General features: G+C 44.6%; 1 long non-coding RNA gene across 2 annotated transcripts; it reads left to right on the top strand.

Annotated features, from left to right (window-relative positions):
* The first annotated feature begins 12,434 nt into the window (after positions 1-12,434).
* Positions 12,435-16,028, top strand: LOC119303540. Of its 2 annotated transcripts, XR_005147957.1 has the most exons (6): positions 12,435-12,944; positions 13,043-13,267; positions 13,999-14,087; positions 14,200-14,578; positions 14,823-15,337; positions 15,904-16,028. It is a non-coding gene; the product is annotated as an uncharacterized LOC119303540 (long non-coding RNA). The 2 variants fall into 2 exon arrangements; XR_005147950.1 differs by having other exon boundaries at positions 13,999-14,578.
* The last annotated feature ends 222 nt before the right edge of the window (positions 16,029-16,250 follow it).

Genomic DNA, 16,250 nt, shown 5'->3' with positions numbered 1-16,250 from the left:
GTCAAATGTTTCCCCAATATAGTAAGCCGCACAAGTTTGTCCAGTTGAGATCTGTACTAAAATAACTCCCAAGCAAGGTTGTAGCCTCCAAAGAAAATTCAGTTGATTGCTAATCTCTGAATATTTTTCCACAAGGAAGGTAGGTGCAAAACCACTTAAGAACCACAAAAATTGTGAATCCGTGACTAGGAGTTGCATAAAACTTCCAATGATATGTCGCTCAAGCCACAAAGAAGCTTAAAAACTTTCATTATCTAGCTGCAAACATTGAATATCTAGCCACCAATTCTTAATTCTCATGAACCCATGATCTAGGTACCACATCACCATAAGATTGCACAAGATGATATGAAGAGAGTTAGCAAGAAAATTTAGTTGATTGCTAATCTCTGATTTTTCCCCCATAAGGAAGGTAGGTGCAAACCACTTAAAAACCACAACAATTGTGAACATGTGACTAGGACTTGCATAAAACTTCTAATGATATGTCGCTCAGGACACAAAGAAGCTTAAAAACTTTCATTATCTAGCTTCAAACATTGAATATCTAGCCACCAATCCTTAATTCTCATGAACCCATGATCTAAGTACCACATCACCATAAGATTGCACAAATCATTCACTATGATGATATGAATAGTGCTAGCGAGATTACCCCGAATCACGTCAGATTTTGTTTTGTTGTTGCAATATGTATTGGTTCATAACATTGCAATCCGCACTTCCTTGCTCCCAATCGTCATGCTGTCACTTGAAGAACTTCCACTCACATACCTTGTATCTCCTATTGCAATAGTATATGGCACGAGCAAAGAGAATTTCCATCAGTAAGATGTATAGCAAACACTCCAAGCTGCTCACTCAGAACAGAAATAGCTCCTGGTGATTGAGAAATCCAACAAGCAACCTTCTCATCAGTACATGGCTTTGGCTGGACACTCTACAAATACCTCAAGGATTGCTTCAAAGAAGAAGTAGGGTCACCATAAAAATGCTTCATCACATAATTAACTTGTGGCAGTGGTCATATGAACTTCCGATGCATGCCATCATGAGAGCAGTCAAACGGTGGCCATGACTTGGGTCATACTCATGTCCAACAACATGATCCACTAGGAATAATGGGCAAGGCAATGGGCATAGCACCTAGCCTTGTTGCTTGACAGTTTGAGTCACTTTTGGCATGAACATGTGAAAGAAATATGCCCTAGAGGCAATAATAAAGTTGTTATTTATATTTTCTTATATCATGATAAATGTTTATTATTCATGCTAGAATTGTATTAACCGGAAACTTAGTACATGTGTGAATACATGGACAAACATAGTGTCCCTAGTATGCCTCTACATGACTAGCTCGTTAATTAAAGATGGTTAAGTTTCCTAGCCATGGACATGTATTGTCATTTGATGAATGGGATCACATCATTAGAGAATGATGTGATGTACAAGACCCATCCGTTAGCTTAGCATAATGATCGTTTAGTTTTATTGCTACTGCTTTCTTCATGACTTATACATGTTCCTCTAACTATGAGATTATGCAACTCCCGAATACCGGAGGAACACCTTGTGTGCTATCAAACGTCACAATGTAACTGTGTGATTATAAAGATGCTCTACAGGTGTCTCCGATGGTGTTTGTTGAGTTGGCATAGATCGAGATTAGGATTTGTCACTCCGTCTATCGGAGAGGTATCTCTGGGCCCTCTCGGTAATGTACATCACTATGAGCCTTGCAAGCAATGTGACTAATGAGTTAGTTGCGGGATGATACATTACGGAACGAGTAAAGAGACTTGCCGGTAACGAGATTGAACTAGGTATGATGATACCGACGATCGAATCTCGGGGAAGTAACATACCGATGACAAAGTGAAGGACGTATGTTGTTATGCGGTTTGACCGATAAAGATCTTCGTAGAATATGTAGGAGCCAATATGAGCATCCAGGTTCCTTTATTAGTTATTGACTGGAGATGTGTCTCGGTCATGTCTACATAGTTCTCGAACTCGTAGGGTCCGCACGCTTAACGTTCGATGATGATTTGTATTACGAGTTTATGTGTTTTGATGTACCTAATGTAGTTCAGAGTCCCGAATTTGATCACGGACATGATGAGGAGTCTCGAAATGGTCGAGACATAAAGATCAATATATTGGAAGCCTATGTTTGGACATCGGAATGGTTCCGGATGAAATCGGAAGTATATCGGAGCACCGGGAGGTTACCGGAACCCCCCGGGAGGTATATGGGCCTTATTGGGCCTTAGTGGAAGAGAGGGAAAAGAAGCAAAGGAGCCCCCCCAAGCCCAATCCGAATTGGAGTGGGGCCGGCCCCCCTTTCCTTCTTTCTTCCTCCTCCTTCCTTCTCTCCTAGAACCAACAAAGGGAAGGGGGGAATCCTACTCCCAGTGGGAGTAGGACTCCCTTGGGGCGCGCCTAGAGAGGCCGGCCCCCTCACTCTCCTCCACTCCTTTATATAGGGGGGAGGGGGGCACCCCATGGACACACAAGTTGATAATTGATCTCTTAGCCGTGTGCGGTGCCCCCTTCCACCATAATCCACCTCGGTAATATCGTAGCGGTGCTTAGGCGAATCCCTGTTCCGGTAGCAACATCATCACCGTCATCACGCCGTCGTGCTGACGAAACTCTCCCTTGAAGCTCTACTGGATCGTGAGTTCGCGGGACGTCACCGAGCCGAACGTGTGCAGATCGCGGAGGTGTCGTATCTTCGGTGCTAGATCGGTCGATCATGAAGACGTACGACTACATCAACCACGTTGTCATAATGCTTCCGCTTACGGTCTACGAGGATACGTAGACGACACTCTTCCCCTTTCGTTGCTATGCATCACCATGATAGATCTTGCGTGTGCGTAGGATTTTTTTTTAAATTACTGCGTTCCCCAACAACATGTTGGGTTCAACACCGGCATGACTATTCAGAAGGAGTTGAATCTTTCAAAACTCTAAGTCGTTCTTCCATATAGTAACTACTTTTTTTGCGGGGTATATAGTAACTACTTGTGTATCTAATTTTTTTTCTAATTTGTAGGACAGATCTATCACATACTTGCAGTTTAAATTTGAATTACTTTTGAAAAATCAACAAAGTGATTTAAATGTGTGAAAGTAGCTACAAATTTTAAAAATCCATAAAACCTATGGTCTACTTTCCGTGAAAATTGGAGTGGTGCCATTTTGCACCCTGGTTTTTTACCCACTTCACAGAAAATACAATTTTTTACGCTTGGAAAATGGAAAACGAATTTTTTGTACAAAAAGTTGAAAACTCTATTTGACAACATTGTTTGTAAAGGCGAGATGCACATATGCACCAAATTTTGGTACATCATCATGAACTAAGCAATGAATATGGCATCGCCTTGGTCATTTGACTTGAAAGCCATGAATGTTCATCAACGGCAGTCCGTTTTGGGAAGGATTTTTTTTCAATTGTTTCATATTGAAAGTTGTTTTTTTTTCTCACAACTAGTACATATAAAGTTGTTTTTTTCTTTCAACTTTTTCTAAAACGAGGTCAAAATGACCGACATAACTATTCATAGCAAGGGGTTGAATCTCTAAAAATTCTAAGTGGTTCTTCCATATAATGACTACTGGTGTACCTATTTTTTTTGCTCATTTTTAGGATAGAGCTATCACACACTTCCAGTTCAAATTTGAATTACTTTCGGGAAATCGACATAAAGCCATTTAAATGTGCCAAAGTAGTTAGAAATCTAGACAATCTATGAAACTTGGGATGTGCATAAAATAAGGTCTACTTACTGTGAAAATTGGAGCGGTACCACTTTGCACCCTGTTTTTTTGTATTGCTTCACAAAAAATACCTATTTTTTACACTTAGAAGATGAAAAATGATATTTTTAACAGGAAAAATTGGAAACTCTATTTGGCAACATTGTTTGTAATGGCAAGATACACCTATTTGTCTAATCTGAGCACATTATAATAAACCACGCAATGAATATGACCATCACCTTGGTCATTTAACTTGAAAGTCATGAATGTTCATACACGATAGCCCTTTTGTGAAGGATTTTTTTCTTTCAAAATTGTCATGTTGAAAGCTTGGTATTTTTATTTGCAGCTAGTACACATGAAAGGACTCCATGCGAAAGGATTGTATTTTTTGAACTTGTATTCTTTTCTTTCATTTTCCCCAAAACAAGGTGAAAATGGCCGACATGGTTATCCATGGAAAGGGGGTGAATCTCTCAAAACTACTTGTTTACCTAAAAATATTTTTTGCTAATTTTTAGGATAGAGCTATCACACACCCTAACCCTAAAATGAAGAAGTTCACAACATGAAAATGATTCGTCTTGCCAAATGAAAAACTTTGATTTTTTGGATCATCTTCATCCGAGGTTGTACACAATCTCAACAGCCAAAACAGTGCAGCACAGTGAATATCCCCTTTGCCGAGTGTAGCACTCAGGAAAGAACCCTTTTGCCGAGTGTAGCGCTCGGGACAGCACCTTTTTGCCATGTGTTTTGTCCATGGCACTCGGCAAAGCACCTGCTTACCGAGTTTAGCTTTTTTTAAAGAAATAGTTGGCGAATCCCCGACAAAATGCACTAGGCAAAGAGCTGACACTCGGCAAACATGAAATTTCTAGTAGTTCAATGCATAGGGTACAATGGTTTCCAAGGAGGCGCGGTTCAGTCCTTGTTGAAAGGGATAGAACCTCATAGCTGACTACGTTCTATCCTACACCGCTTGGATCCTCGCGAAGCGTCGATTCCTGCTTCAGTTTTGCAATCTGAGCCGGGATGCATCCTACCGTCTTCTTGACCCCCTCTTGCATTTTCCCTTTCCATAACGGTATCCACTGTTGTAAATGGATTGTTGTAGCAAACAAATAATCAGAAGGATACACAACAGATAAGTGATTAAGCAGTTTGCAATACATAATTAACAGGACAGGACAACATATTGATGTATACAAACGGTTGGTAAATGTACAAGCTCTCTTCATATATATTATATAGCTAGTTATTTTTTAAATTTTGTTCAATGCGCTTGCTTTTATGTAGAATTTATTTACTTATAGACAAACGGCGCCGTATCCTGTGAATCCAGCATCCCTCGTGCATCCCTGCATCCATTCATCGCAGGCCGTTAGATCAAAATCCCGTGTCTGCCGTGCGTCTAACATCGTTTTGCAGAAAACCGCCCGCAGCAGCCCAAATCAGCCATGTAATTTTCCATGTACCCCCCTCCTCCCAAGCCGAGGGCTGCTCCTCCAATTCGGGATCTCCCCAAATCTCATTGTCCCTCCAAAGCCCCATCCCCGCAGCAGCCACGACGTGGACGGCAGCCGGCGACGAGCCAGGACGGAGTGCCACGACGTGGACGGCAGCCGGCGACGAGCCAGGAAGGAGCATTTGACATGGAGCGTGCGACGGAGCGCAGCATGAGGAGCCTGCAACGGAGACCCACGTAGGCGGCGGCCGCATCCCGGCAGCTACGGCCTATGACACGAGCGACCACCACACTCGCCATCAGTGCCACTGCAGTAGATGGTGTGGACGTGTGGTCACGTACGTAGGAGTAATTGATCTTGTTAGATGAACTCCTGTTGCCAAATCGCAGTAGCAATTGATCTTGTTTGGATGAGCCAAGAGCAAACATGTACTGCTGAATGCAAAATTCGGAAAAGGAAATTCAGTTCTCTGAATTAGTTATCCAGAAAGTTGGGAGAGAGAGAGAGAGAAACAGGATAGCATCTGCTGGCTGCCTTAACTTTAACTCACATGAGAAATGAATCTTCGCTAGTCCTACACTAAAAGTTCATTTATCCTATGACTGATGACTGAAAATGACAATGTAAACTCCTTTGAAAGCTCTCAGTTTTTCTCTCAAGAAAAGAGCGGTTTATATTGCCATTGTTGAGGTGGAGTTGTAACTTGAGTTGCTCCTTGTGTGATTCATACTGAACACTGCTTATACAACAGAATCAACAGGTAAGCTCACAGTATGTAGTACTTGTGTGATGTACGCCTTGCAAAGCAACGACAACCACATCTCTGAATTTGGCTAATTCTTGTGTGATGTACGCCTGTGGTACTTGCACACTGAGCTCCTGAATGTGTTCTATGAGCTTGTACATTGCAACTGTTAGTGCGAACTATCTCATTTTCTAACTTCTTTTGCTGTCCAATACGAACCCCAAAACCAGAGTGATGTGCATAAGATTTGTAGAACTCCTCCACAGCCTTCAGTCCTTGAAATGTCATCCCCACATTAGGCTTCAAATATTCTTCACATTCAGGTATAAAAGATGAGCACTACACAATAAATAATTAATCAGTAAGAACCTTCATGCACAAATAACTGAACAGAATACGACAATGGTCGGTGAAAGGAATTGACTTATAGTGACAGGAACACTTGCTTTCTTTATGGGTGTACTAAATCCTTCCTTGTTCATCTGCATTTGCCAACTATTTGCAGATCCCATTGCTGCAGCAATAAGTATACACGATAAGCCTCTGAAAGTAACCAGAAAAAGGGGACACTATTTGCCATGAGAAGTACATCCCAATTTTTCCTACAACATGATTGTAGCTAACACCCCCTTTAGAAAGAGAGAATCACATCTGGTGACTTTTAGTAGTGGCCAACACTCTAGCCAGATTGATTTCATCCTCTCGAGAAGAGAAGATGGGCGTGCGTGCCTAGACTGTAAGGTGATACCTGGGGAGAGTGTTGTACCCCAGCATAATCTGGTGGTTGCTGACTTCCGCTTTCGGATTCGTGTCCAGCGGGATAAGCGTGCCAAGGTCGCTAGAACGAAGTGGTGGAAGCTCAAGGGGGAGGTAGCTCAGGTGTTCAAGGAGAGGGTATTTAAGGAGGGCCCTTGGGAGGAAGGAGGGGATGCAGACAATGTGTGGATGAAGATGGCGACTTGCATTCGTAAGGTGGCCTCTGAGGAGTTTGGAGTGTCCAGGGGAAGGAGAAGCGAAGATAAGGATACCTGGTGGTGGAACGATGATGTCCAGAAGGCGCTTAAAGAGAAGAAAGATTGCTTCAGACGCCTATACCTGGATAGGAGTGCAGACAACATAGAGAAGTACAAGATGGAGAAGAAGGCCGCAAAGCGAGCTGTTGGTGAAGCAAGGGGTCGGGCATATGAGGACCTCTACCAACGGTTAGGCACGAAGGAAGGTGAAAGAGACATCTATAAGATGGCTAAGATCCGGGAGAGGAAGACGAGGGATATTGGCCAAGTCAAATGCATCAAGGACGGAGCAGGCCAACTCTTGGTGAAGGACGAAGAGATTAAGCATAGATGGCGGGAGTACTTCGACAAGCTGTTCAATGGGGAGAATGAGAGTTCTACCATTGAACGGAATGACTCCTTTGATGAGACCAGCATGCGTTTTGTGCGGCGCATCCAGGAGTCTGAGGTGAAGGAGGCTTTAAAAAGGATGAAAGGAGGCAAGGCGATGGGCCCTGATTGTATCCCCATTGAGGTGTGGAAAGGTCTCGGGGACATAGCGATAGTATGGCTAACCAAGCTTTTCAACCTCATTTTTCGGGCAAACAAGATGCCAGAAGAATGGAGACGGAGTATATTAGTACCAATCTTCAAGAACAAGGGGGATGTTCAGAGTTGTACTAATTACCGTGGAATTAAGCTGATGAGCCATACAATAAAGCTATGGGAGAGAGTCATTGAGCACCGCTTAAGAAGAATGACAAGCGTGACCAAAAATCAGTTTGGTTTCATGCCTGGGAGGTCAACCATGGAAGCCATTTTCTTGGTACGACAACTTATGGAGAGATATAGGGAGCATAAGAAGGACTTGCATATGGTGTTCATTGACTTGGAGAAGGCCTATGATAAGATACCGCGGAATGTCATGTGGTGGGCCTTGGAGAAACACAAAGTCCCAACAAAGTACATTACCCTCATCAAGGACATGTACAATAATGTTGTGACAAGTGTTCGAACAAGTGATGTCGACACCGATGACTTCCCGATTAAGATAGGACTGCATCAGGGGTCAGCTTTGAGCCCTTATCTTTTTGCATTGGTGATGGATGAGGTCACAAGGGGTATACAAGGAGATATCCCATGGTGTATGCTCTTTGCGGATGATGTGGTGCTAGTTGACGATAGTCGGACGGGGGTAAATAGGAAGTTAGAGTTATGGAGACAAACCTTGGAATCGAAAGGGTTTAGGCTTAGTAGAACTAAAACCGAGTACATGATGTGCAGTTTCAGTACTACTAGCTGTGAGGAGGAGGAGGTTAGCCTTGATGGCCAGGTGGTACCTCGGAAGGACACCTTTCGGTATTTGGGGTCAATGTTGCAGGAGGATGGGGGTATTGATGAAGATGTGAACCATCGAATCAAAGCCGGATGGATGAAGTGGCGCCAAGCTTCTGGCATTTTCTGTGACAAGAGAGTGCCACAAAAGCTAAAAGGCAAGTTCTACAGGACGGCGGTTCGACCCGCAATGTTGTATGGCGCGGAGTGTTGGCCGACTAAAAGGCGATATGTTCAACAGTTAGGTGTGGCGGAGATGCGTATGTTGAGATGGATGTGTGGCCACACGAGGAAGGATCGAGTCCGGAATGATGATATACGAGATAGAGTTGGGGTAGCACCAATTGAGGAGAAGCTTGTCCAACATCGTTTGAGATGGTTTGGGCATATTCAGCGCAGGCCTCCAGAAGCTCCAGTGCATAGCGGACGGCTAAAGCGTGCGGAGAATGTCAAGAGAGGGCGGGGTCGACCCATTTTGACATGGGATGAGTCCGTTAAGAGAGACCTGAAGGATTGGAGTATCGACAAAGAGCTAGCTATGGACAGGGATGCGTGGAAGCTTGCTATCCATGTGCCAGAGCCATGAGTTGGTTGCGAGATCTTATGGGTTTCACCTCTAGCCTACCCCAACTTGTTTGGGACTAAAGGCTTTGTTGTTGTTGTTGTTGTTTTGCTAATGGAAAGGCCCGATGACATTTCAAATGACACTTGGGGTAGAATTAGAGTCTACCATCAGTATATGTATGTGCAGGTAAAAGCAGGAAGAACTATTCCCGGCTTTACAGCAAAACTGGCGGCACCCACAGAGATGTCAGCATGACGAGGTGTATTCAAAATAAAGTTTACACACTAGCAAAATTTCGAACAATGAGTATGAGCTTGATCGCATCATGTGTACCACAGAAATCCCTGTTTACATCAAGTTAAGAAGAATCCATGTATACATACAAATCGGATCATTGTTTTACTCATTAATTCTCCTGGGCTGAAGAAAAGCGATCTGCTTTCAAACACTATGCACGATAAGCGGACAAGGCAAGGGTAGAGGGATGATTTTGAGATACTGTATTGACCTACGAGTATACGCGTCTGGCCGCCGGGATCTCTTCTTTGTGGAAGGTTAGGGTGTATGTTCAGTTCTTCTGTATGTACCCGCAAGTCGCCGCCATGGTGATCGGGACATGGGGTTCGCGCGTCTCATATGTGCAGGGGTGCCCGTGCAAATTTACCTGGTGAACTTGCGGAGGCACAGGGCTGAAGGCGGGCGGTTTGTTGCAAAAGTTGTCAACAGCTGAGCAAATACACACGATGTAGATCGGATGAACCAAAATGCTAAGGATACAGGGATGCACGAGGGGTGTCGGATTCACATGATACAACGCCTAGACAAACCACGCAAAGAAACATGGTACATATAGAGCTTACCTTCAAAGTTCAGAGCGTACTTAACTTTACACCGAGGTATGCCCCAATCACTGAACAACTTGATAATTTCGTGGTTCTTTGTGTCAGAATATGAGCAGTGCCCTCCGATCTTCACTGTCTTCAGGTTTTCAAGTGTAGGAAATAACTCTTTTAATATGATACAACTTCCTTTTGTTTTCTCCCGGAGTGTATCGCTGCTCTGGAGAAGAAGAAAAGATAAAGGTTAAAACCTTACATGCATGCACCGGCAAAGTAGATATGAGAATCGACATACAACTTGGAAACTTCCACGGTAAACACAATAACACAAAGTAATTCATCTCAAACACATCAACATATATAGTTAGTGCGTACCTTGAAATCAAGTTGCAAAGTCTCTAGTGCGGGTGTGTGCCGCAGAAGGCATGCAAGCGCAGTTACATCGTCATATAGACACCACTCGTTCAGTATCAAAGTCCTTAACTCGGTGAATGTAGGGCACCATCTCAAGTCACCTTGTAGGATTGCCTGGATAGAGTGCACATGTATGGTTCAGAAAAACTTGTGACTAGCATATAGAAAAACCTCAACTAGATACCGGAATGTTTCTGTTCAAAGGAAAGGAGTTTCAGGAATGTGCAAGAGAAAGAAAAAATAATGCCACGTACAAATAATAAATTGTCTGTAATATTAGCATCACTTATTTATAGTAAGTCCTCATTAGGCTCGATGCTTGGTTGAGCATACCAAGTAGGCAAGTACACTCCTAATCAAACAACCGACTCAAATGCAACCTATCATAATTTTTAGATTTCTTTTTCGAGCATGTTTTTGTAGGGACTGGTGCAAACTGCAATACGTACTATTGTGCATTTGTGCCTGATCATGCGAACTGAAAACATTTGCAAATATTAACACTAGGTCGCATTTCCAATTCTATACTAAATGATCAAAGTAAAAAAATTAACACTAGGTCGCATTTGACAAACCTTTCCATCAGGAGTCGAAGCCGTAAGCTCCAAGCTCGTGGCCTCTGACAAGCCATGCAGAAGCAAGGAAGCGTGACCATTGGTGGGGTGCTCCCCGTAAACCGGATGCTCGCCGTCGTCAACAACGGCATGCTGTCGAGGGACGGAGGTGTCTGTTCCCCGTCACAGCTATCGGATATCTGCAGATGACGGAGGTTGGGCGTGGAGATCCTCATCGTGGCGGTCCGGCCGGCCGTGTTCCGGCCGATCGGGATGTCGCAGCGGACGATGCTGAGGCGCTCCAGCGAGGGCGAGACTATGGCGTCGCCGCTGAGGCGGAATCCGCTGAGGCGGAATCCGCTGAGGCTGAGGCGCAGGAGCGCCGGGCAGGGGGAGAAGTCGAGGAGGCCGCCGGCGAGCTCGGCGAACTCGAGGTGCATGGTCGTGAGATGGTCGGACGTGAAGGAGAAAGGGGGGCGCGGACGCCACGGCAGGAGGCCCTCCTCGTCGAAGCGCGAGGTGGCGCGGCACGTGGATAAGGCGTGCCTGACCCACAGACCGACGTCCGGGTGGGGGTCGGTCTCGGGGACGTCCTCGTCGCTGTCCTCGTCGTCATCGTCGTCATCGTCGTCAAAGAAGAAGTTGGTGGACGGCTGGGGGGCTTTCACGAGGTCGTCGATCTCGAAGGCGCGCAGCGGCAGCGGCGAGGCGTCGTTCCGGTGGCGCAGCAGGCTGTTGACGAAGAGGCGGAAGCCGTCTCCCCGGCCGCTGACGCGGACGGCGGGGGTGGACTTCCAGAGGTGGCGCCAGCGCCGGGAGAGAACGGACGTCTGGACGGTTTCGCGCGACGGCAGGAAGGAGAGCACGTGCTGGAGGACGTCGTCCGGCAGCGGGCCGGTCAGGTCGCGGCCCCTCATGCTTTGCAGATGGATGCGGCGGCCGCAGGCTTCTAGGCGGGTCTGCTGGCTGCCTGGCTCCGAGCCATGGAGGAGGACGGAGGCTGCTATATGTGTGTAGTACGTACTCGAGGTGGTTTGATGGCAAGGAGAACGATCCGAAATCGGAACGGTCTTGAGCGACATATTCGGCATGATTGCGAGGAGATTACGGGATTATTACTACGTTCCTTATTTTCTTTTTTTGGAAAAAAATGCTTGAGTCAGCCGGCTGATTTTTCTCCGCGCGTCAACCGCCTTCGTACGTAGTCGTCGGATCTGGTTTTGATGTTTGATCAGATGCCTCAGAAACAACCGCCATATTTGAGATTTGCAATTTGCTTTGACCGCAACAAGGGGCCTGCTGCAGACCGACACAAGGCCAGCCGAGCCGCCCCCGGGCCCCAGCCTTCCATCACCACAATCAGCCGGAGGGACGGAGGGACACTAGCGCGGAGGAAGTAGCAATTAGGTGAATCCTTGTTCAAAAATCAAAACTATTTCTATATCCATTCTGCATAAACGGCAAAAGTGTGCCCTGCAGTAAACTAGACAACATCCATTCAAGAAAAATGCAGACTCGGCACTTTACCATTGGCCAGGGGTGCAGGTTAGCAGACTAAGGCAGGAAATACACCAATAATAACTTCATATAAAAGGCAGAGAGAGGCAGATCCAAATAACAAGAGCCGTCTATCTGAGATATCCACACAACAATTAAGCAACACCCACGCCATCGCTAATCATACCGGCCGCTTCGGAATAAAAAAACAACCAAACCGCTCCTGACACCACGCCCACACCACGATCTTTTTCGCTTGCTCCTCCGGGCGCCCCCCCAACGGACGCCAGGACGGGCGGGCCTCCGCCGCCCGCCGATCCACCGGGCTCCGGCGCCACCCGCCGAGCACGCCCCTCGCCTACCCCGGGGCTGCTTCACCACCGAACGCCGCCACTTCACCGGGCAGCGCCGCCCAACTGCCGCCTATGACAAACGCCCTCCATGCCGCCCCACCCTCCCACCGCTCCATCCTTGTGTTCTCTCACCGAACGCCCTCCCGACGACCACTTCTCCACCAGCAGCGCCACCCCGCTCCTCAGCTGCACCTCCACCAGCGAATGGCCGCTTCGATCAACATCGGCAGTTTCACGGCGGGCTGTTCTGTGGTAGGAGGATTCGCGGCGTGCTAGGTGGTCTCGGTGTCGATGCCATCACGGGTTGCCTCCACTCCCCCGCCGTCGCCGCTCAACTCGGTCTCCGTCGGCGCCGCTCAATTCGGCCTCTGTTGCCGCTCTCCGATCCTCCTGCTTCGACCCCTCACCGGGTCCGTCCTTCTCCTTGCCAGCGACATCTTCCTCCCCACTCCACTTCCTGTTCCCATCTGGTTGATTATTGATTATTAACTTTCCGATTTTCTTACAGTTCTGACGAGAAGAAGTAGAGCTGGGAGGATGCGGAGTGATGTGGTGAGGAGCAACAGTTGCAGAGCATTAGCACTGCGGCAACACACTTCTATGGTGGTGTAGTGCTTTCACGGACGAGGAAAAGAACGCATATACAAGCTCATATATTTGTTATCTTCTTTCCTGAATCATGATTCCTGTTCTGGAACTACTTCCATGTCCAATACTTTGGTGTCCGACCTTGGTATGTGTACAATTCAGTGGGTGTTCTACATTTTTTTCACAAGCATTGATGGTTAAATAGCAGCATCGTACAAAAATTGGATGAATTAATACGTCATGTGTATAGTAGCATTGTTTATATCCCATCTTTTTTCCACCAAAAAAATAAACATTTATGCATGATGATGGAAAGTAGTTTAATTATAGTCTTGGTATATAGTTTATCTTTCAGGAAGCTAGAAATTTATTTATATTCTGTGGAGACTAGAGAATTATTTTCTATTCTGTGGAGGCTACAGTTTCTTTTAATATTCTCACTTGCCCAAATGATGGGAAGTGAACAATTTTTTCCTTCACCAAAACTCTTCCAGGGAATCGTCGAAATTGTCAAAATTGTATCGTACTCATATAAAACGAACTCAGAATCAGGTTAGTCAATACCTAGCAAACTTGCTGGATAGAAAGAACAACCGTAGTTTGGTTGGGTTCATCTTTGCACTGCTATTTGTAATGATGCTGAAAGATGAGTAATAGTACAAGTTTTACCCACAGAAAGAAAGAATGTGAGCTCCTTAAAAGCATTATAATGCCAATTTATTGCCATTCTTACTCTTATATTCATGCAATGTTGATTTATGTTCTTATTGATCATTGGATGGACTATTTAAGTCTTGGTCGTAAGTATTTACTACCATTTATGAAGTTGGTAGCTCCTTTCGGACAGTATATAAACTTTAGTGCATCTTAATGTAGGTATTGGTTATCCATTTCCTTTCTGAACACATGAGCTTTGGTATGGATCTTGGGAGCAAGCCATCCTCAGTTTGCTTCCAGTGGAGTAGGTATGGGAAGAAGTGAGCTGAATCATCTATAGATTAAAGCTATGCTATCTGAATAGTTTAGTTAAATTATGTCTTCTTGACTTGCTCTTTATGTGTTTGCCAATGGCGGCAGTGGCGGGGAAGTAGGGGAATATTAGGTCCTACCACACTAAGGAGCACATGTCTGTAGGGAAGGAGTTTATCAAGGATCTGTGAGCCAATAAATAATACGGAGACGTATGATATCAATATGGGACCCAGCCCAGTTTTGGTTTAACACCTTTTGTTAGGAGCTCTTTTGGTGCAGGAATAATCAACTAAGATGACATTAGTAGTATATGTCAACGTACAAGAGTTTGTGATGACCAAATATGAGATTTCTGGTGCTTAGGTGCGGGTGCCGTCGATACTCCTATGCTTCCCAACGGACTCCGACGTCCTGGTCTGATAGCAGAGAAGCCAAATCATGGCTAGTTCGTACCAACACCAATAGTACTCCGGCAATCTGGGATGTAAGCCCCTTGTCCAAATCATCATGGTTAATCTTAATTTGCACGATCCTCTTCAGATTAGTATACAGGTATTGGGTCTAACCTGCCTGCAAGTGAGATGCATCTGAATTAGATCCAATTTTAGTAATATAGAAATCAGAATTGATTTATTCACCCTTTGGTGAGCACCTATGTGGTTCGATTTTATAAGCAAAATTCAGTCTTATTTTTCTCTCAGCTTAGTTCCATGTCGATTTATTTGCAGATTAGTTACTAAAGAAAATGGTTTGAGGTCAAGAGTTGAAAGCCTGAAGCCAGATGTTCCTATGATGACCTACACAACTCTTGAGAAACAAAATCAACACATTATGTGCCTGCAAGATTGAAGATCGTACATATATTTAGTTTGCTCCAGGATCCTATAGCAGTGCATTACTCCATGCAGTTCCTTTATCATCCATTTTATTATTCATATCTCTATATGGTTGTTATATATAGATGCTATTACAGGGATGTAGCACTATATTTTCCAGCCATTGTTGTAAACAAAACACCCTCTGTATTGATACATATGTTTTTTTTCTTTTAGTTATCTCTTTTCAGAGTGGACGAGGTTTCTACATCAAAGAAATTATTTTTAGATCGTCCTTTTGGTTTCAAAGAATTCAGAATAAGTTCCTACACGAGCTGTTACTGGATAAATCATGTACGACACCATGCTTGCACCCTTATCCCTGGAGTATTTGCAGTTGTATTCTTGGCTGTTCGTTGCACAAGATGGTGATTATTTTTCTTTCTTTTCTGATTCACAGGTATTGGCATGCATTTGTCCGTGCATTTTCGTCCTAGGATTGCCGATAATTTGAACCTATTAATTCGTAAAAGATATGCCCATCATCATTCCACTTTGTTTAGTTTGAGGAGAACCAAGTAGTCAAATATCTGATTATTTGTTTTCTGTTCTATATATAAATTTGGATGCAACATTTCACTGCAACAACTATTTTTCCTCTTCGGCAGTTGGGGCATGCGTCCAATCGTGTTAAAAAATTAAGCTAATTTAATTTGGCGCCTAACAATAATAGTTGCCAACTAAAAGAGGATCTACTTTTGCTAATACTGGTAAAATAAAAGAGGATCCAGACTCTCACGAGTTTATATTTGTGTGTGTGTGTGTCCTTGTATAATGGTGATGATTTAAATCACTTTGGTTTTCTTGGAAGCAAATTCCGAATTATGGATTGTCCACTTCACATCAAATTTTCAGGATAGTAATTCTGCATTTGGATTAGAATTGTTGTGGTTGATATACTATCTGAACTTTTCTTACACTATGTTATGTTTAGTTATTACATGTTGGCATAGACATGCATTGCCAGTCGGATAAGTTGACTGCAGCTACCCTCGAAGCTGCTCTTTGCATGTAAAGGAAGCTCAAAAACAGTGTTTTCTTGAGGAAACAAAGCATGATTGTGGATCTTCTCAAAATTGTCTAGATGAGAGTGATTGGCTTGCAGAATTGGCTGACATTGGAATGTTTGACATGTTCGAAGATGTTGGCCTATATACTGTTCAAACAACTTGTTCGTCGCAAGGCGACAATACAACTGACTTGAAACAACGTTCACCCTTTAGTGCCACCACATACGATAGCCTGCATTGAAGGGCCTTCCTACGCCATCGATAAGCCGCG

This window comes from Triticum dicoccoides, chromosome 1A, assembly GCF_002162155.2.
Source record: "Triticum dicoccoides isolate Atlit2015 ecotype Zavitan chromosome 1A, WEW_v2.0, whole genome shotgun sequence".
In the NCBI taxonomy this organism is placed as follows: Eukaryota; Viridiplantae; Streptophyta; class Magnoliopsida; order Poales; family Poaceae; genus Triticum; species Triticum dicoccoides.
The sequence above is the reverse complement of the archived record's forward strand: the minus strand, read 5'-3'. Positions and strand labels throughout refer to the sequence as shown.